Source organism: Grus americana, chromosome 1, assembly GCF_028858705.1.
Source record: "Grus americana isolate bGruAme1 chromosome 1, bGruAme1.mat, whole genome shotgun sequence".
NCBI lineage: Eukaryota > Metazoa > Chordata > Aves > Gruiformes > Gruidae > Grus > Grus americana.
In genome coordinates this window covers 73,272,334-73,293,041 of record NC_072852.1, presented here as the reverse complement: position 1 = coordinate 73,293,041, position 20,708 = coordinate 73,272,334, and the positions used below count along the sequence as shown (strand labels likewise).

Below are 20,708 nucleotides of genomic sequence, written 5' to 3'. Positions count from 1 at the left end.
GATCTTGACTGTGGGATACCTGACACTGGAGCCGTGTTTAGAGTCTCCACAACACCACATCCCTATGCAGATGTCCCTTCACTTCTCAGACATATCACTCACTGCACATGTTTGAAGGAAGGCTTAGAGGATGACTGTACAAGCTGATGTCACTTGTGTCTCTAACAGATTCTTCCTCTGCTCAAGGAGGAGGTTGATGAGCCGCTTTGCAGAACTTGAGCCATTAACTGAGGGCTGCTGCTGTGGTCAACAGTTGAACTGCAGATCCTCCAGCAAGGCTGCGATGCCCAGAAGGGCAGCTGAAGGCACACAGAGATGTCAGCAAGAGAGGCAAGCCCTTAAACACCTTGGGTTTCATTGTTTACAGGCTTAATTTAACCAAATAAACAAACCAGTACTGTTGTTAGTAGTTGTGGTGGGCTAGGTTTTTTTGAGAAGTCTTTGTCTGCTGTTGTTTTCTTAAGTAAAAAAGAGCAAAAGCAAAAGTTTTAGGAAGGTAGAAAAGACCAACAAAAGGTCACTTCTTTGCTTCAGGATTAAGAGGGGAAAAAGCCTGCATGATTGATTAAGAAAAAGCTTCTGTGAAATAAGGGAACAACAAAGATGCACTGTGGACTGAAGTCCTTTCCCTCAGAATCATGCTTCATTAATTAGCACTCCTTGAATAACCATTTTCAAAACAAATTTAGGGGATATTCTAACCTTACTTAAATATCTGAAAATTACTTAGGTATCCTTCCTTAAGCTTGGTTTATTATAAGTTCACGACCTCTGTAGAGGTTCTCAATAAGACATAGATAACTGGCCCCACTTTCCTGGATCTTCTTTGTTTCAGTTTCACACACACGGTCTTGCAAGGAGACAGTTTTACCTCACTGGTAGCTGGTTCTCAAGAGCTCAGGATTCGGGTGATTTTCCATTTCTGAACAAACATTGTGAACAGTTAGTTAGAAGATGCAACATGTTTATCTCCTACCTGGTGCCTGTTTGTGGAGTGGATTAGTAGTCCGGCTGACGTTCTTGTATGGTGACTGAACATGGGAGTTGGGTTGTAACTGCGACTCCTGTGCAGAAGTGACATTGGCAGCAGGCAGGCAGCAGCAATGCTCCTATGCTGCCCCAGCCAGCAGGAGAGATGCTTCCCTCCAACGCGCTGCATGATGGATTTTGCAGACTGCAGATTTCAGTGTGTAACTAAACCGAATGCAAAATGACAGGCCCAAATTTGGGATTTAGTCTGTAACAGTCTGTTACATTATTTAAAAATTCCCATCAAATTTGGAAGCTGCTGAACATACTCAATGCTGTGTGGAAAGTACAAGAAACAAGTGAACCAGAGCCTGGACTGCTACAAACTCAGAACCTGAACCAGATCTGCCAAGTTTCACAAAATATTTTAATCAATTTTGACTCTTCCACAACATTTCTAAAATTTTAATTGCACCTCCTTGAATTAGCAATATCTCACTCTAAGAGAGTGAATAGTGTTGTTTTCCCCTTAATAATTGTTTTCAATTTCTGTAGTATTTTTCTTGGTTTTAGAACAACATGAGCAGGGGCTCCACCCACATTTTAGTCCACTGCAGGCTAAACGAACCTTCATGCCCAAGTAAATTGTGGAGTCAACCCATCCTCACTCATCCTAGAACTTCATGGAAGCCCTTCTCATCTTGATAATTTAGAACGGAGGAACTTGAACGGCATTTGGGTTCTGAATATACAGAGGTGAACCAGAGAAGGCAGGAACCCATTAACATATTAGTTAATTCAAGTTGCAGAGAGACAAAAGGGACTGATTTAGTGTGGTTCCCTCAAAGGGAAGGTGCACTAGCAGGAGACTGAAATGGGAATTAGAGTTCCTCATTCATAAATACAGTGCAAAATAAAATCACTAAATAAGACATCGGTTTTCTCACCAATGTTTGGTGCCATCGCATGGATGATGCATAGTTTATTCCTTGTAAAGTATTCCAACGATCTAGTTAATGTCTGTCTTTACTAAATAATATTATTAATATTACAAGTGGAGTATAGGTGGTTTTCTTTTGTCATGTTAGATATTCTTTTGATAAAAAAACATTTTCTGATAAAGCTATAGTCAATGTCTGACCATTTGCTGTTTTTAAAACTCTTGTAAGTCTTTTTGATTGGTTATGAAGTATAAATTCCCATGCCACAGCAGTTAAATGCTGTCTACCTAATATCTGTATTGGCATGGTATTCTTTGCAACTTTATTTTTTAATTTCTATTTTCTCCATTTATAGTTTGAGTTTGTAAAATATGTTGAGAACCTTCAGTCTGAGGGGGACTGTAAGTTTCAGTTATCACTGCTGTATAAATCCCATTCACAGCAGAATTTGAAGATTGCTACTTCAAGTTAAATCTAGGTGAAATGCAGTCTCTTCAACAACTTATGTGCATTTTCAAAACCGTGCACAATAGAAAAAAAATCTAGAGTTGTATACTTCAAACAACAAGACCTAACTCAGTACTGGGAAAACATATAGAAGATCCACACAAGGAGAATGCAGCAAAAGTCAGAAGGCTGAGACTAGAGGACCCACTACTCCATAAATGTCCTCTCCTCTCTGTAACCACAATACAAGTGCATGAAGACATTTCAGGCAATTTCTTCGCTCTAGAGCTTCAGCACCTAGACCAAGTACCCAAGCTGAGCACTGGCTATGGATCTGTTCCAGAGATCTGAAATGTAGATCAGAAAATTATATTTGGTTTTTAAAAGTGTCAAGGGTTCACTCACAATGTATTTACTAATATACTTTGACTTTAAGCATTCATCTTTGCATCTTATTTTCTTCTAGCTAAACATGAATATTTGTATTAACTGAAATACAGCAATAAAACTTGGCAAGATTCTGTACATCTAGAAACGTAGGAGACATACCTTGCTTTTGCCTCTCAGATTTTACAAATAAAAATTCTTTCTGAGAAAGAAACATTCTGAAAGGAAAACAAAGCACATCTTAGATACTTTTTGAACATAACTGTGCTAGTGTAAGACACAAGAACATCAACACTAACAGAGCTTGTGGAATTTTTCACATTGTGTCTTTTTAGAAAGTGAAAATTATATATATCATTGAAAAAATTATGTTTTATCTATTACTTAAGAAGAAAAAATATCAGGTTGCATTTTGAGTCAAAGAATAAATTAGACACAATGTATTTTTAAATGAAATCTGCTTTACACAACTATACATTGAATAAAACAAATTTAAGTTGCTCTTAGGCAAAGTGAAATGACTGTGAAGTTCTCAACAAAGGCTAATTCCATAAAGAATATCTGGGCTTACATTGGAGCCGGACCTGGGCATTTTAGTTCCTTCCCCCCCGCCCCCCGCCTTCTTTTCTCTGCATTTAGTTGCTTTGGACTGTGATGTTTTTATGATGGTAGCATGATTCTGTATTCCTCCTAGAGGACTTACTGCAATGTCATTCATATTTGAATAGAGTATTTTAGCAATACAACAATACCACAATAATTACAGAATAACTTACTATTTAAAACAGGGCCTCATGTAGGAGGAAAGTAACCTTTTCAGTGATATTACTAAAAATAACTGCACTCCAGTATTTTACAGGTCCAAAAGAGATGAGTGAATCTTGGAGTAGAGAGTTCAGCCCTTCCCATCCATGCACTGGATTTAAGCCTAAAGCCAAACAAAACTGTGAATTGTGAGGTGTTTTTGACTTCAGTCAGCAGCTGGCTCAGAAGCATAATAAAAATTGCCCAAGTCTATCACAGATGTTTTAAGACAATCTCTTAAATGAATCTGGGCCATTTCAAATGCATAAAGAAATCTTAATCCAAACAGGTTTCATACACAGCTGACACTGATCTAAACACAATTGATAAAGAAAAAATAAATAGATATTTTGGTCTCAAAAGTGACAAGATAGTTACCTGCAAAGCAAGAAACATACAGCAGTGATGGATCAGGAAGCTATTAACTAGTCAGAGCAGGTATGGTGTAGCAAGCTGAATTTGGCATCTACTGCCATATATCATTGCACATAAAGCTCAAAATAAAGGCAAAGGAAAACTTTTTTAAAAGATTACTGTGGATTGAAGGCCAGCTTAAAGTGTAATGTGGTACTTGAGCAAACAAAAATTAAGCGTACACCCATACTCTGGATATCGTTGTTGTATTATCTTATGGAACAACTGAGGAGACTTTGCTAGGGCATTGAGAAATTAGACACCATTTCCCACTTAGTGAATGTGTTTTACTGAATGATGGTAGTTAAATATCCCTCCAGTACCAGTAATTCATTTGCATTCCTAAGCATGCTTGCAGGTATGTGTAATGGGACAGAGGCTGTTAAGACTGATATTGCAGTAGGTGTTAATTCAAAGTTTAAATCACAAAAATCTATACTACAAAGACAAAAATCTTTTAAAGAATCACATTTGTAAAGCTAGCAAATTAATATGCAGACTGAGACTTGCTTCTGACACGTCCAGCACATTACATTTGGAGACACTGGCAAGACTGAGTCTATTGGGAGTCTAAAAGTCTCTGAGAATGTTCAGAGTGACATTTGGGATAACAGGAATGAATTTCGGCCAGGTCTTTCGTATACCCATTTGCTGCTCTATATTTTTGGCTCCAAGTGCATGCTAAGATCAAATTCCCAGACTTTCTCAGTGCCCGAGCAAATATTGTTAAACCCAGATTTGGAACATTCATAAAACACAGATGCAAAACTTTAATGTTCATGTCTGCTGTCACACAAACGTGGTCAGATAGCAGGTTGTGAACCAAGGGTGGTGTGCAGAGCCTTATGCAGCTTTGAAATGTCCTGTGTCATGAAGAGCAAGATTACATCTCATCGATGACACATCATGAGATATTCACAAAGGATAACTTTATCCTAGTAAGATTAATCTCCTGTGAATCCTCCAACAAGCTTAGGGAGGAGGAGATGGTGGCACTGATGTGACTAGGTCAGACTCCTGCTCTGAATGGCCCTTTAGGGGAACATCTCTCCCCTCCCTTTACTGTGGAGAAAATCTCCAATGCTGAGCTTGGCTCAGTTAACAAAAACTAGAATCATAGAACCATTTTGGTTGGAAAAGACCTTGAAGATCATCGAATTTAACCGCTAACCTAGGACTGCCAAGTCCACCACTAAACCACGTCCCTAAGCACCACATCTACTCATCTTTTAAATACCTCCAGGGATGGTGGCTCAACCGCTTCCCTAGGCAGCCTGTTCCAATGATTGATAACTCCTTTGGTGAAGAAATTTTTCCTAATATCCAATCTAAACCTCCCCTGGTGCAACTTGAGGCCATTTCCTCTTGTCCTATTGCTTGTTACTTGGGAGAAGAGACCAATACCCACCTGGCTATAACTTCCTTTCAGGTAGTTGTAGAGAGCAATAAGATTTGCCCTCAGCCTCCTTTCCTCCAGACTAATCTCCAGACTAACTAGCAAAAAGCTAGGCTATAATTTGCATTTCAAATTGCCACTTCCTTCTCCCTCCCTAGTTGAAGGTGATGCTGCCCATGTTATTTTGGCTGATAGACAATAAAACTGTAATGGAGCAGAGCACACAGGATTTATGGCAGGCTGCTCCTCCAATGCAGTTTCCAAAATCAAGGCTAAGAGTCATACTTGCCTCAAGAGGGGCTCTAGAGGCAGGGACAATCCATCTCACTACTACCTTTTCTGAAAGGGGATTGAGCCACAAAGATGTACTAATGTCTAAGATGTCTTCTGCCATCTAAGTCTCATTACCTTTCATGAGAAGGATACTGCTGCCTTCCTTTATGAGCACCTATCTCTAATTTTAAACATCCAGAGAAATTAACTTCTTTCAAGGATGGATGTTCAGTCCAGTTACATAGGCTTTCTTTTTCCACAGAATATATGCTAATACCATCACTCTCTTCTTCAGAACACACACTTTGGAAAGATAGAGGTAATAGAACAGATGATTATTGTTGTAAAGAAAAAAAAAAGAGTCAAAAGTTCAATTAAAAAAGACAGAATGAGTTCTACCTCAGAGAGTGCTTTATCATGCTCTAACAGTACCTCCATGGATGATGCCAGCATCAGGAGAGAAAGTGCAGAACTTCTCAGGGGTCCTTTTTTTTTTTTTATTTCCTGTTACAGGCTTGGTTCATCTTATTAAAAGTGTCTGGCCTAGTGCCTTAAAACATAAAGTGGGATTTACAGCACTTCATCAACTTAAGCTGAAATCCCAGGGAGTGAAAAAAAGAGGGTAAACAAAATCAAACAAACAAACAAACAAGAAAATCTTAGTAGTCATATGATGGAGTATACTGATGAGGACACATCCATATAGGTTCCCAACCAATACTTCTTAGGTATCATCATTTAAGGACTGAAATACAGATATTCCTGGAGTCCAGTTACAGCTATGATGGTATCCCAGGTCTTTATTTTCTTTGAAATGCAAAAGCGAAAAAGAAAACTCTGTGAAAGTTTAGAGTTCCAGGCACCAAAACAGCACTACTTTCAGAAAATACTGAAGTAAACAAAACAAAAAAACCCCTCATCAAAAAAAAAAAAAAACCAAAAACAAACCCCTAACAAGCTCTGTGTCTTGACTGGTGGAAGAATTTATCCTCAGTAAACCACCAAACTGGAATTTACTTTGAAATTTACAATTGAAAGTTGCTTTTCAAGATTAAAAAAAACAACACAAAAACACCAGCCATGTGTTTAATGCCAGCATTAACAAAATCACGCTAAGCACACTTCAAAACATGAAAGCCTATCTAAAAGAGCCTAGAGAACAAGTCCACTTGTACGTTGAAATACTGAGCAGGATGGTGAAGAATGGTATAATAGTCCTATGTAGCCTCTTTTGCTTTTTTGAGTTGTCAGTAGCACATCTTCATTAAATATTCAGAAGGATCTGAATATGTTTTCCCATCTTATTCTGATAACATGCAGAACGTTTGTGTACATGAGAGAGAGAGACAGCACTTTTCTTCCAAAGACATTAAAATCCATTCAGGATATAAAAATAGTTCTTACATCATAGCACATCATGAAATATTTCTGAGTTTCCTTATGATGCTAGACTGTAATAACACACAAGAAAAACAAGACATTGCTGTATCCTACATATGCGGTCAGAGGTATAGTTACTCGTTCCATGCAAATTTCTACTCTTGGGCTGCGTCTGCAAAGGAATATTCAAAGTTAAGATAAATCAATTGAAGATATGAAGTCAATTACTCTCTTTCAGACAAATCTTTAGATTATATAATTATAGCAGAACAAAATCATCAGTTTCTTCTGTACTTTTCATGAAGAAAAGGTTTCTAAGCATAATATTTGGAGCATATATCTCCAACAGATTATTTCATCAGGCTACTTATAAACTTTATTAAAGAAAGGGAAGGAATTTTCATCCAGTGTCTAAATTTTTTCCCCAAATAAGACTTATGATTCTGAAAATGTTTGACACAGAGGAAGAATTGCCTTATCCAGGGCAAATACATCCATTAGGAAAATAATGACTCTAAAAAAAAATAAATAAAGCTGCATCTTGCCTTCATCAATCCGATATGGACTGCAGCACCAAATCATATATGATCTGTCTACTTTTAAAAACTGCAGTTATCATTCAATGGGCAATGAATAATAGAAATGTATTGCCATTTAAATACAATATTGTAGCATTATTTATTTTTCATATTTGATACGTAACTGACTAAAAACATACACATACAAATTTACGTTAACGGTAATAATAAAAACAAGCTTACGCACAACAGTGATATAAAACTGTATCTTCACATTATAACACTTCAGACATTGACACTAATTATTTTTAGAGCCAGTTTTGAAAATGAAATGCTGGGGAGAAGAGGGAGGAAAGATACTGCTCCTGGCTACTTGAAATAAAACAAGCTTTTCAGACATATGGCCATTGCTGCTATTTTGCCTCTTAATATTTTATGTAAAACAGATGCTTTTTCAGATACTGGCCAAAATCCAATCTAGCATAAACCAAAAATCATGTATGCCATTCAATTTTTAACATATTATTTCAATATTTAGTTCCCTGTCTTACAAATACACGTACAGAACTTCTGCATACGGGCAGGCTTAGTGAACTGCATACTTGACTGGATCAAGCTAAAAATATTTATGTACCTATATATACATAGATGTATGTATATACACATATATACATGTATATATATGCCTTTGTAGATTATATATGAAAACTCATTCCAATTACAATTTCAGTAAGCGTAAACAGGGCCCTCGGTGAAGATGGAGTGGCAAGGATGTTTAGACTTTTCACAAACCAAAATAAACCACACCGATGGTTTGCATTATCCATATTTCTGATTTAGAACCCAGCTCTTTTAGGATGAATGAACTAATGAATTTATGACTCGTGTGATCAGGTTTGCTGTACCATATCTTTCACATTATTAAGGACACATTATTATGGCTTGTTTTCACAGTTGGCGCTATTTGTTTAACTTATTGATTAGTATAACTTTCATTAAAGTTTATGAGTATTTGGAGGATGTGAAGAGATTTAGAATTTTATTGCTGCTTCAAGATGATGAATAAATTGGACTCTTGTTTTCTTCTAAGTTAGAACAGAATTATCTTGCTAAGTTATCAAACTCTGTGTCACTTTATATGCATTTTAAATTCACTAGTTCCTTTAATGGTTGCTTTTAGGGGAAATCCAAGCTGAATCCTGACTATGAAAATCTAATTTCTGGGAAGTTCTCAAAGACCATTTGAGAACTCTCAGATTAAGAAAGAGTATTTTCATTAAACTCTTTTCCCATGTCCACCATTCATAAGAACTCCATATAGCACTAAGGGATCTTCCTAGAAACAACCAGAAGTTGATTTTGAAACAGTTTACCATTAATGTTTAAGCGTATAATATAGAAGGGAGGGACCCTTTTAATTATAAAAATCTTGTAAAATTTTGGTGTTTGTGATTATTCCCAGAGAGTGAACAAAAGTTGAAATTAAAAAGAAGTAAGCACAGAATAATTACCAGAGCTAGGAAAGGGTTAGATTTATTTCTGGTAGGTTTTAGAAAGATAAAATACATACAATTATAATGTAGCTAGACATCTATGCTAATATCAAGACTCCACCAAAGTGCTCAGGCCTATTGAATTTTCTTAAGTCTTCTCTTTTCTAGGCAGGCATGTACTGAATAACAACATACTTAGTTAATATAAGAATTAAGTGCATGCAAAACTGATTTATCTGGGCAGACACAGCATTACTAGTGTCCTTAAACTGACATGCATTCTGAAGTGTTACATATAATATGGACCTTACAAAAGAATATTAGGAGGTATAGGAAAAAAAAACTCAACAAAAGAACTGAACAAAGGGAAAGAGGACCCTTCAGTCAAATGTAGATATATTTAGAGAAATAATAAAGATATTTTACATTTTTATAACATTGTTTCTGCTACTCTCTCTAGAGAAGGTTCAGATTTTTCAGGTAGGGGTAGAAGACTATTTGTAGCTGTCTCTTGCTATATAATTTTTTGAAAAACACTAAAACACAGTTAAAGGTCATTAAAGGAAAACATATATACTGAATAGAATAAGTGGCATAAGAAGAAACAATTTTTTGACTCAAGTATAAAATAATCTTAAACTACTGGAGCTAGACCTAGCTATTGTCTGCATAGCGTCCCAGCACGTTATGGAAATATATCCTACAGATTTCAGAAAGACTTATTTTTTTGATGTATGAGTTCAATATATCCTTTATGTATAAAGATACAATAAGGATCGTCTTCTAAAATTAGCTTCTAGTTTTTTATTTCTTCTAACTGTTATTCCTCAGGCACTAGTTCACACTTACAAAATATCATTTGTTGAGAAGTTTCAGAAGCTTTCCAAACCTTCAAAATTTAGGCATCTCCAAGGAGGAAAGCAATTTGGAAAAATTTTCCTGAATTTCATTAGGGTTTCTCAAGCATGTGATATTCTTAATGAAACCAATGAAAGTCTCATTCATCTGTCCTGTGGCCCATTTTTTTCATCCTGCTCTCAGTTAACAGTGTAGATTTATGAAAACATGCATCTCCAATGGTGAACAAAGCCATCCTATAATTACTATTAAAGAAATCAACTGAATGATACAAAATATGGCAGTCGAAGGAAAAATTCACTGCTGCATGTATATATTAGATTAGTATTTAAAATGTTAGCCCTTGTCTAAATAAAACTCTAATTTTACTTTTCCTTGGACAGCCATGTCATGGGCATAAGCCCTGAAAGCCACCTGTTTTGAGAAATAAAGTCAATTTCTAAGCTCTTTACAGGTTTCCCACCATCCTCCAAATGATGAAGTCATTATTCATTATTGTTTTCAAGGAGAATAGCTTTTAACAGATGTATAAACAGTTACTCTAATCTTATTTACCGGCAATAGAGATAAGTAGCACAAATTTTGCTCTGACTTACACTCTTGTATTTCTTGTGCTCAGTCTCTTGTTAAGCAATCACAGAACGCATTATTACAGAACTGGACAGCAGATACCTAAATGAGATAATAAATTTTACCAATTAATATATTTATATTATTTATTACTTTTTGGTCAAAATAGTAGTTTAAAGAGTTTTGAAATTATTTTGGAGCTGGTCAGGAAATTACATCTTCCCCATGGAAATGTTAATGAAAAATTAGTATTCCAGGTTTCCATCATTCCTCTGCTAATACTGGGAGGAGGGGAGAAGGAGAAGAAGTTGTCAATGAGGGAAGGCAATTAACATAAAATGAGGTTTAGTTGAAATCTAATTTTTACCAGAATGTTTTCTCAACAGAAGAATGGTCTATCAGCTCTGGTGCTGAGAAAATAGCACAAATTTTACACAAACTACTAAAAGAGAATGAAGACTAAGCTAATTACTATAAATCAACTATAAAGTGCCAAGAAGCTTCCAATCATTTAGAAACAGTTCTTACTCACGCTTCGGGGTTAGCATATCCCAGCTGTAATTTACCATTGAAATGATATACAGATGCCAGTAATTCCAGGATTAGGCACAGTCTCTGAACAAGAACAACAGGGAATACAATTTATTATTGCATTTGATAGCCAAATTTAGAAAGGTTTTTTCTGGCAGTTATAGCTTCTTTAAATTAGGAATACTCCTTGTGGTCGGACTGTCCCCAGGAAACTTAGTAATTGCTTGCCTTATATGACTATTATCATCTTCTTGTTGATGGAAACCCATTGAGCCACCTAATTCAACAAAATTGCAACAACAATCAAGAAAACTTACCAGATGTGATGGTGAATATACTATACGGCCTTTTTGCAATCTCCCCACCACTGGTCAACAAATTATATATATTTGACGACACAGTTTCCTTGGTAAGAAAGTGCAAGCATGATGGCATTCTTCAAGTCGCTACACAAAAGTGAATCAAGGATAGGGAAGGATGGGAAATGGGACTATGATATGATTTTGATTTCAAAATCTCCGTAGAATGAACAATAATAAACATTCCCCTCTGTAGGATAAGGAAAATTACATAAGTAACATGACCATATTTGATTAGGAAATTATCTAGAATACCAGAAATCTTTCAGGAGCTTGGTCCAATCAACTAGATTATAGATACCCTAAGAAATGACAGCAGAAGGCAGCAACATTATTATGTTATTAAACTCCTTTCAGCAAATATATCTGAGCACAAAAAAAGCCAATAGGCCTCCCTCTTGCTCTAGTGCAGTCAAAGAATTAGGGTCAATTCTTCATTTAGCAATAACAGTAACTACTACAAAAATATTGTAGGGAAAATATACTTCAAACGTATAGTATATGAATGTTTGCCTCTACAGCAGCCCTTGTGAGATAACAGTGTATCGAAAGTGAGTTACATCAGCAGGGAATCTCATGGGGTTTTTTTTCAAACACTTTTGTTTTACGTTTTGTTTTCCCTTCTGGCTGAGAACTCATGAGCTTGGTTTCTCTTGGCTTGTCTTTAAAATAATCTTACTTTCTACAGCTATATATTTCCTTTACCTTTCATATAGCTATAAAAAACTTACTTCAACAGGTGAGAAATGTTCCAGCTTGCAGGTGTCCCAACACAGATCCCACCGGTGCTGGCTGCGAAGGCCACAATTATATGTGGGTCACACGTGAGCCTCCCAGAACAGGATCAAAGGCCAGGAGTAGTTTTCACACCTGGAAGGAAAATATGCGTGAAAAGTGACTTTACATAGCTCTATCAGAAGGTATTTCACGTGTTAGCAGCACAGGCTTGATACATCACTTCTATGTAATACAATTTCTTTTTTAAATACAAATTATTTTGTTGGAGCTGACAACGGTGCAAGGAGAAATCTGTAGAGCAAAACAGGTAAACGACACCCTTTCCAAAAGGAAACAGTGTCAAAGGCACAGGGGAGAAGGAGACAGAGGTGTGGCACAGGGCGGAGAGAAGAGGCAGAAGAAGAGCAGCAGGCAGCTGCAGGCTCTGGGGGGAATCAGACCACAGGAAAACTGAGACCCACTGCTAGAAAGTTCCTCTATGAACTTTAAGAATAAGCGATTGTCATTCAGAGATGTTATTTCTCTTATACTTTCCTTCCAGAAACAGCATCCAAATCCACAAGTCCAGACAAGTAGATACGTTTTTTTCTTGGCTTCTTGTCCAGACACATTATTATATTTTGGGTATTTGGACCAGAGCTTCCCAGATACACATCATTTTCAAATGTGGAGTTTTATTTCAAGCATAATTTCATTATATTTAAAATTTGGTTTAACCAGTTGGAAATTGAAACTCTTATAACCTACATGTTTCATAATAACCTTTGTTACTTGGATTCTAAAAGGAGCAGTTAAAAGAATTATTTCCTCAGGAAAAAGTCGCCATATCGTATCGCTGCCAATTGCCGAACAGACTGCACCTGCCTCCAATACCCACTGAGTTTTGGCCATCGTCAAAGTAAACAGGCAACGGGTCTGATTTGATAGAGCGGTTCCCATGCCTGTAAAATCTCATCAGATTCGAGCTCATCTCAGCAACCCTCCCCCTCTCCACCCTCCAGCAATCAAATCCCCATGTTTTAGCTTTCCGCAATGAATCCAGTGCAAATACTCACAAATACCTAATTACTGGAATTACACAGCTCTGATGCCTATTGCAATTCACTTCTGTCATTATTCAGCGGGAAGATTTGTGCTTTTTGTAGTTTTGGTAATAATTACGTAGTCCTGAGGAAAGGCAGCTGCGTGCTGGCACTCAGACCCACCGTCAGTCCAGCTCCTTGCTGGTGTTAGCACACAACGTGTCAGGGTCACGGTACAAAGCAAAGTTGCCTCATTAGCATCTCTTGACTGAAAAGGGATAAAACTTAAAATGAATCCATCTGTTTTCAGTACTGCTTTGTTTATACTTTCTAATGCTGGGTTTTGGCAGGCCCAGGCACTATTTATTCATCACTGTTGTCACTTATCCATTCATCTAGCCACAGAATTTTGAATAGGAGTGTTCACTTAGGCAAAATTTTCTCTGCATATTTGTTTGTCTTTTTGGATACAAGTGCCAAATATTTATTTGAAAGTGAAATCCTGAACAGCAGTCATGTGAAAGAGAAGAGACCGGGAGGGAAAGGGAATAAGGTATGTTTGATGGCACTTGAACTGTAGTTTCTGTCAACAGATCCCACTTTTCTCCTGTGTAATGATCTTTCTTTGCTGTACTGGGAACCTCTCCCTTATGCTAGGAAGGAGCAAGACATCTTGGCACCTGTTCACAATTTGCATGTTTGGCAGTGGTTTTTATTCTTAGACATATGCAAACCTCTCCTACGATCTGCAGAAAGGAACCCCTTTGAGACGCTAATCAAGGAAGAAGAGAATTACAAGGTGGATGGACACACATAAAATAGCGGAAAAAACTCTGGCAGATACCTGGAAAGGAACTGCACGTTATGAAAGGGCAAGCAAAGGGGTGGTACGTACGTTACATAATCTCTCCACAAAGGCGGAGAAGAGTAGTGGTGGTAAGCATGTGCTGAAAAAGGGATTTCCAGAGGTTACAGAGAAATGATTGCATCTGTTCAGGGCTTCAGTGACTTCTCAGTTAGGGTGCAGATGACTGTTTCAATCATAGTCATTAGGGTTAGTGTGTACAGAAAGCATGACTTTATTATCTAATAAAAAATATCTAAACAGATAATGGAATTGCTGAAATGACAGTTAAAAGCTCTTCATTCACCAATTGCATGCTGAACTTCCCCCCCGCCCCCCCCCCCCCCCCGAAAATCCTCATCATACAAAGGTCAGAGGGGACAAAGTAATAAGGAAAGATTAAAATAAAAAAAAATAATTCTGTAGCCTTTAGAAGTCACAAAGTCCTTATGAGATGTTGTTTGATTTTAAAGTCTGAGGTGTCTGAGCCTAAATATTTGTTTATTTAGATATACCTGACACTTCTCTTCAGCTTGCAAAAACTTATCTATTTCTGTGAATATTTTAATAACTGTAGTCAAAAACTTCACTAGAGCTGTAGTCCACAGTTCTTTAATTTCTCAATGGCGTTAACCCCCTTAAAGCTGAATCTCTGCTGACCGCAGTAAATCTACTGTTCTTATATGCAATGAAGTTAGGCAAGAATCACTCAGAGGGGAATATCATTAGTAATAAGTTATATCATGCTCAGCAGAAAAAATGTTGTATGTATGATATTTTGTATCATACAGAATTTGGGGACTGGGAGATTTTGGCTGGCAAGAAAAAACACTCCTTATTTTTAAGTAAACTTTTATTTATATAACTTCTACTCAAATCAGAGATGATTTCAATACATCTGTGAAACTCCATATCACTGATGTAGTTGCAGAGATTCAGAAATGGAGTCTTTTATTATGCCTTACTAAATAGTTGTAGCTGGATCATCTAGGAACTAGTCAAGACATAATGAATGCATTCATGTTTGAAAAATCACAAGAAGTGGAAGTTACTTGTTGCAAAAGTAAGGTACTGTGACTAGAAATCAACTTGAAAGTAACAGGATAAGGGTTAGAATGAGTTCATTTAAATAAAATAGCATAATGAATAATCTTTCACTTGCAGAAGGATGCATATAGGCATTATATAATGCATACATTTTTCAGTTTTAGTTATATTCAAATGAGAAGTTGCAAAATCAAAACATGGTTATTTAAAGAATTGTAAGTAAAAATCGCATCTACATAAGAAACTGTATTAATTCTGGGGAAAATATTTTCAGTGTCATCACAGCACTTCAGAGATCACAAGCATGTTATCTGAGTTATTGCTATCCTCATCTTGAAATGAAGCTGCTCCAGTGTCTCGGAAGCCACAGCATTTGGGCAAGAAGAAAGTTGCATTACATTTATGCTAACTTTGACTTTGTTGGGATATTACAGTATTTGGACCAATAGGTCTTCTCCATTGTGTGGGATAACCCCCTTGAAGCTTTCCCATCAGCTAAACAGACAGGGCTGGCAGGAAGAAGAATAAAGAATTGGCCTTGATTGTATTTTCTCAAACATTTGAAGATTAGTCCATCTAATAGCTGACAAATGTTTCCCTCTTTGCTGGAGAGACTCCAACTCTTCCACTTAGAAGCCTATGATAATTTCTAGTTTTGTTTTTCTAGAAAACAATTTATATAACAAAAAATAAAATAAAATAAAAAAATCACTTCCCCTAAGCTCCCTCAATCCTTTTCTCAAAGTAAAATTTTTGATTTATTCAACTAGGAGCTCTAGAGGGCCATTCAATTCCATATTACAAAGCATTTTGCCTGTTGGTAAAGTAGCATCTCTCTACAGCTGCTTTTAGCATTCCAGCTGTATTGAACAATAATGCAATATTAAGATTGCAAGATGAAGAACTCAGACAAAAATGTAAAAAGCCAAAAAAACCCCACAAACCCCAAACCAAAGGAAATAAAATGCTGCTCCTCAGATTTCATCTAAGCCAATTGACAGGTTTCACATATGCCATTGTAAACCTTAGGAATCAAAAACATGTAGAGAATAGTCTCTCTGGCCTGAGACACTAGTCAAAATTCACAGCTTTGAGAGATTCTTTATATTAAAGGAAGAATTTGAGGGTTATGAATCACGTTGCAAAATGCACCCAACTTTTTTCTCCTGGCTTTCTACTTTCACCACAGAGAGTTAGCGGGTGATAACTGGGCTCTTTGTTTACGGCAGCCTGTAAAGCTCTGGGGTGACCTACACACAGACTGTAGATCCATCCCCGCAGCAGTTTTTGTTACATTAAGGGCAGTTGATCATCCCTCCAGTTGAGCTTCTAAATGTACTTTGCCCATTAGTTGGCTTTAGTGCACACTCCAGTTCTCTTTGCATCTGGTTTGCTGTCGTCAACCATTTCTGCCTTCAGTATAGCACTGCTGCTTGTAGGCAGTCCGGCTCAGTTCAGTTACTGTTCTTTTAACAGGCATTTAAAACATCTATATTGTTACAGTGGTACATGGTAAAATAGTGTATGAAATGGATGAGTTTAGGGCTCAGCAGTATTTTATTAATGAGCACGTTCATTAAGTTTAATCTACTGTTAAACTAATAAAAGAGAGCCATTTAAAACTGAGTCAACAAAGAGCTATAATTAACAATTAGACTTAGAAATTACCTGGCTTTCCATTCACTACCCCTTTAAAGTACCAAATTTCACATTGAAAAAGGTAACCCATGTGTTCAGCAGATCCGTGCAATTGTTATGGAGACTTTCAAAGATTTAGATTCTCCAGTATTAATAGATAGCACAGCTGAGCATATTGTAAGACCTAAATCTAATCATTGGGTGTAGCTTGAGCACAGTACCTGGAAATTGTGAATCCGTTTTAGTTTCTCTGTATAGTCTCAGCACTTAATACGAGGTCTACCCCATTTTCCTACCTGTTAGACAAAGATGGTTTCACCTGGTGCACAGGGGATTGTGAAGGGCTGTTATTTCATTTTTCAATGTCTTTGGAGATGTCTGTAAACTGGTATCTTTGGTTGGCGAACCATCTTATTCATGTTTCCCTATCAATGGAGAACCTGGGATAAGCCTTCATTCCTTGAAGAAATATGGTGATACTAAAGATTACAATTTTCAGCATTCAATTGACATTGGCTCTCCCCACAGCGAATCCTTTCATTATCTTAGAACCATGGTAATGTTTGAAGTTCTCTCTGTTTTACTTAAATCCCAACTAGACACTTTGTGGGTCAGACACAGATTTTTTTTCAGAGAGAGAACTCACATTTTTCTTTCAATTTCTTAAAAACTCTAAGGGAAACCTAATTTCTAGCTACACCACTTCTCAAATGTAAATTACATTTTGGATCTTACTGACTCCCACCTCTGTGCTCTGAGACTTCTCTTCACAGCCACTGCCTTTCTTAACTCATTTTATTAAGTCTTTCAAATTTAAATCAAAGAAAAACATGGTTGCTGTGCCTTGGATGCTGACGTTTGTTTCTGACACAGATGGAGAGATATTTCCCCTTTAAATTTGTATCTATAGCTAATCTTGTAAAGGAGTGCCAGCTCTTGCTTCCTGCCAGTAGAAGCATCATTTTGACTGTACACAAACAAGACTAGAAGATCACTGGTTCAGACAGACAGGCCAAGCAGGCCCTGCTTGCAAATGTATCTTTTTATTTTGAAGGAAGGGAGTAGCACACTGGAGTTATATTAAGTTTCTGCATACTAATATGCCCTCACCTTCACTCTCCCACATATTTTTGGAACGCTCATTTCATATTTCAGCATACCTCCTAAAAAAATCACAGATATGTCTGCGTAAGCTAATTTTGAAATGGAATGGGATAAAAGGATTGAGAAGTTGTGTCAGAAAAGCAGTCTTCATATCAGGCTGAATTTCTAACTGTGCTTCAAGCCTCGGGAGGTCTCCATGGAGGAGAGGCACAGGAGCCAGGGTTGATATTGTTGCTTGGCACATACAAGACTGATAATGTTAAGGATTAAGTTGAAGTTATGCGTAATACCCACAAGGTTTTCTGTGTTAAGAGAGACTTATTAAGCATTTGCTGAAAACACGGGTAAGAGGGGTGTGTTTGAAGGGGTCCTTCTAAGTGAAGAAGCAGGTCAGTAGGCTTTAGGCTTTCTCTTCTATGGAGAATGACAGAGAATGATAATTCCTGGAGATAAAATCGAAGTCTTGGACAATTTTTGGTACAATATAGATCAGGTGATCCCTTGCATAAAGGCCTACACATCAGGGAACTGCAGGAGTGGGATTGCCCCATGAGGAGGGACAAGAGGGGAGCCAAGGGCCACCCGTGCTGATGGCGCAGTTCAACAGGGCCAGGGTAGTGACACAGGCAGGTCCCATCAACAGCCCCAAACAAGGCAAGGTAACAAGTCAGGTCTGGGGTCCACCCAGGAGACAGAAACACCTGTCACATCATAAGTCTGAGGTGCACTTCGGAGTCAGGGCCAGGGGCAGGCTGCCTGCAGCATGGGCTCAGGCTCCATCCAGGGAGGTTGAACAGAAAATCAGAGCAGCAAGAGGCAGGGTTGGGCCCAGGCATCCCTGCAACATGGCACAGCCAAGCTGAAATAGGGCTTCTGGGACCATGGGCACAGTGTTGGTCCCAGGTGAGACTGGTCAGGGCCATTGTCATAGGATTGTAGAATAGTTTGGGTTGGAAAGGAACTTTAAAAATCATATAATCCATCCCCCCTGCCATGAGCAGCAACATTTTTCACTAGATCAGGTTGCTCAAAGCCCCATCCAACCTGACCTTGAACACTTCCAGGGATGGGGCGTCCACAACTTCCCTGGACAACACGTTCCAATGTCTCACAACCCTCATAGAGAAGAACTTCCTACTTTAATCTAAATCGACTCTTTTTTAGTTTAAAACCATTCCTCCTTGTCCTATCACTATAAGCTCTGGTAAAAAGTCTCCAACTTTCTTACAGGGTTGGAACTAGATGATCTTTAAGGTCTCTTCCAACCCAAACATTCTACGATTCTGTAAGCCCCCTTAAAGTATTGAAAGGCTGCAATGGAGCCTTCTCTTCTCCAGGCTGAACCGCCCCAACTCTCTTACTCTTTCTTCATAGGAAAGGCATTTCAGCCCTCTGATCATTTTCATAGAGCTCCTCTGCACCTGCTCTAACAGGTCCATGTCTTTTTTGTAGGTTCATCACCTGCTATCCCTGGGGCTGTCAATGGACCCCAGTACCAGCCCCCAGTCCCTCCCTCACCATGTTCAGCCCTGTGGGACTGCACTTGTCAGTGAGGGCATGGCCTGTGCAGGGGCTGCCCTTGGTTCCCAGCTTGCCCCCTCCTCACAGGGCAGCCCACTCACGCTGCTCCCTGACAGTAATTTAGGAATCCACTCTAGTGAGAGTTTCAGCCTGTAAATCCCAGGTTGACAGGACACCTCACAGCTGACTGGGGTGGCATTAATCTCCCAAGAGGAACAGGACTCGGGAAGTATCCTGAAGGCAACTTCTATCATCTCCAGTGCAGGCAATACCTATTTGTCCTTACGAATCCTGTGTTGTATGAACTAACTCCCCATGTGCGGTGTAAGGAGCTAAGTAGCCTAACTGGAAGGTCTAGGTTCTCCTTTGGAACTGGGCTCCTTTGTAGGTCTAGCCTGATTTACCTGGACCATGCACATACAGCCTCTGTTAGGGCAAAGCCCAACTACTCAAACACCCTATCTTATGGAATATAAATAATAAATCTGCATGTGATATACTTACAGATCCGTTACTTCTGGAGAAGGGCTCCTGCAAACACTGTCCTCTAAATGCCCATTGGAACACTAAAAATTCATTTACCCATTAATGCATTAAGAGAAAAATGCATTTAAGAAAAAAAATTCTCCATCATGCTGTGTCTTTTGCATCCTTTGCCAGCAGTGAAATGATCTCATCCTTATGCTTACCTTGAAGGCACGCAAACTTCACAGGTTTTGCACAGTTATTCTGAGATTAAATTTAGCTGCTCAGGTCTAGAATTTTAATTTCTGTAACCTGCTCTGGCATCATTGATCTACTCTGTTTTTCTCATCTGATTTGATCCCTAGACTAAGTGCCAGTGTGGGGTTTTTTTTGGTGGGTTTTTTTTTGGTTTTGGGGTTTTTTTTTGTTTTTTACATGAGCTCAACAAGCTACAGCTGTTCTCCAGATTCTTTTCTTGATGGGTGTGTATTTTGACCCTGTTTGATATGGTACCACAGCTTTATCACGTAGGATCAATCTTCCTCAGTTAGCTCATGTGGGAAGTCTCACTTTGAAGTCACTGGAACTAATTGTGCGTGTAAAGTAAGCATGATACAATATACGTAATCCAAAGGTACTTAATGTGCAGTAAGCTGTCCTACTTTTGGTAGAATTGTCCTACTTTTCAGTAAGGCATTTTGCTTTCTTCCTCTATAATAAATTGGCCAAATATCCTACTTTTTGACATTACATCTTACTTTTCTTTCCTTGGGGGAAAATAAGGAAGATAAAGCATACAGGGAACGCACAGAACATTTTTTCCAGGCTACTGCATAGCGTTCCTTCTGTATTTCTCATTTTTTTGGTTCTATCGACATTCATCTCAGCACTAGAAAATACAACATTAAGAGCAGACCTTGCTTCAGTCATGCCTTGCATTTAAATAAACCAATCAAAGTACTTTTTAGAAATTTATTAAGCCAAATTAA

At 38.0% G+C, this 20,708-nt stretch overlaps 1 long non-coding RNA gene across 3 annotated transcripts in view; it reads right to left on the bottom strand.

The window, feature by feature from the left end:
• Positions 1–3,381: 3,381 nt before the first annotated feature.
• LOC129206131 (uncharacterized) overlaps positions 3,382–20,708 on the bottom strand; it is a 37,117-nt gene continuing 19,790 nt past the window's right edge. For 2 of the 3 annotated variants that reach the window (XR_008577010.1, XR_008577011.1), the window contains exons 2-5: positions 12,072–12,210; positions 10,979–11,065; positions 10,477–10,552; positions 3,382–7,183 (exon numbers count right to left, since the gene is read on the bottom strand). This is a non-coding gene — a long non-coding RNA (uncharacterized LOC129206131). The remainder of the gene's footprint in view (positions 7,184–10,476; positions 10,553–10,978; positions 11,066–12,071; positions 12,211–20,708) is intronic. The other variant, XR_008577012.1, reaches the window with a different exon arrangement.